At 42.0% G+C, this 2,033-nt stretch overlaps 1 long non-coding RNA gene across 1 annotated transcript in view; it reads right to left on the bottom strand.

The window, feature by feature from the left end:
• Window positions 1-979: 979 nt before the first annotated feature.
• The window catches only part of LOC118600017, a 30,454-nt gene continuing 29,400 nt past the window's right edge, over window positions 980-2,033 (bottom strand). The window contains exon 4 of the long non-coding RNA XR_004949582.1: window positions 980-1,250. This is a non-coding gene — a long non-coding RNA (uncharacterized LOC118600017). The remainder of the gene's footprint in view (window positions 1,251-2,033) is intronic.

The following is a 2,033-nucleotide window of genomic DNA, read 5'->3' as shown; positions in this document are numbered from 1 at the left end:
TATATGGACCCCAGGAAGAATAGTCTCAACCGAAGGTGAGATTATTCTTCCTGGGGATCCTTAAATAAATAAATAAAACTGGATCAACATGAATTAGCTGATTTTGATGCAGAGAAAAGTAGCTTTTAATATTGGCTTTTCACCGATATGCAACACGTTACTAACGTGCCATAACGTGCTGTTTTTCTCCATTGCAGGATTCGCTGGAATTACGTTAATTGCGTAAACGGTTGAAGAGTTAAGATAGCTAAAGCTCTACAGGTGCATAAACAGGACATACATCAATCAAAAGGTGTGGAAATTGATTTTGAAACAGTTACTCTAAACATTTAAAAAGATTTAAAACAATGTGTAACTGTAACGTGAGAATAATTATTCTGAAGAGTATTCAACACAAGGCTTCTATAATATTATCATCAGAAAAAAAGGTTACAAGGACACATTTTCATAGGAATGGGTCTTAAACTAATGAAATAACTGGAAGTCTCAATGATTTTATCTTTTTCCTGGTTAGAGACGGTTCCTTCTACTGACAAGCAGCTGGTCCAACCATGTGAAATTCCCACGCAATTTGGTCTGCTCTTGACAGTGCAGTGTGAAAGCAAACAAAACCCAATCAGAAAGTTTTTCCAACACATCAAAGAGATTTACCATAAATCTTAAGTCACAGAACTAGGAAGCTTAAATTGAGGAACATCAGATCAGGAATTATTTCTGCTGTTGATGTAGGTGGATGAAAACAGAAATAGATGCTTCTAGAAATAATCCTAATTGACTAATGGAAAAATAACCTGCAGTTATTTTGTTGGCTGACAGTTGGTCTGTCACCTGCAGTTACAGATAACACGTGAAATCCAGCCATTCTAAATGAATCCTTTATCGTTCTCAGAAATATTAGAGATGTGCATCTGCTTAAAAAAAAAACAACTAAAAAATGAATAGTCAGTACTTTGAAATACAACAAATCTTAAACAGAAACTGGTTTTATGACCTTTGTATTTTTTATTGATAAAATTTGTGGTAAAATCGATTCAACTTAAAGCCAAAAACAACCCCTGAGGCGTTTCCTGCTCGGGCTGCTTCCCACCTATATCCTCTTTAATGAATCAGCTCCATCCTGATTGATGTTGTGAAGGCCAGCAGCTCCGGCACTGATCCTCTCACCTCTCGTCTCCTCGGAGCCGGTCCCAGCCTGGCATCTGCGAAAGGGCACAGGTACGCCATCCTGCGCGCCCTTGTCTCGCCCCCGCCTATTTGAAAGGAAGCCAAGACTGACCCTACACTTCCTGCCAAGAACCCCTGTCTGCGGGCCCCGGGCACCAGACTCAGGGGCCCACACTGGCCTTTTTTTGAGGCTTTGGGAAGATTAATAGGCCTCCTCCATGGAGTGCCTTTGTGGGGCAGCGCCCAGGCGTGTTCAAGCTGTTGGGTTTGTCGGAGACGAAAAGAGAGGCGGATAATTCCTCTGCAGGTCAGTGTGTCTGTTGCTGCTCTGCATTTTCAATGACTTGGAAAGGTCACATCCAGGCTAGAAAACACCACGAGCCTTAAAGCCGCCGCGTTTAAAGCAAAACCAGGAGAGCAGAGGAAACTCTTGAAGAGTTTTTTTTATTTTTTATTTTTTTTAATCTGTGTGGTAATCTTAACCCGCTGGATGATCCTGCAACTACAGCTGAGCAATCACAAGGCGCAGCCACACAACGCCGCCCGCCACCAGTTCAGTTTGGCTTATGGATTAATGCAAAAAAAAAATGGTGGCAACAAGCACGCAAATCTACATATCATATTTGCACAGCCGTTTTGCAGAACAAGGGACTAATCGCACGCAAATACGCGGGTCGCAAAAACATGGCACTACAGATTTATTCTTCTGAAGTTTTCTTTCCCCTCTCCGCCTGCAAAAACCCAAACCCGAGCCAACTCTGAAACATTTCTGGATTTTATGCGACGGGGAGGGCTTTTTGGCCTGAAACCCAGTTAATGATTTTTTTTTTTTGCACTTGGTTGCAGGTGAGGGCTTTTGATTCTCGTCG

Source organism: Oryzias melastigma, linkage group LG18 (genome assembly GCF_002922805.2).
Source record: "Oryzias melastigma strain HK-1 linkage group LG18, ASM292280v2, whole genome shotgun sequence".
NCBI lineage: Eukaryota > Metazoa > Chordata > Actinopteri > Beloniformes > Adrianichthyidae > Oryzias > Oryzias melastigma.
Note: the sequence above shows the minus strand (reverse complement) of the source record. Positions and strands in the feature narration are given on the sequence as shown.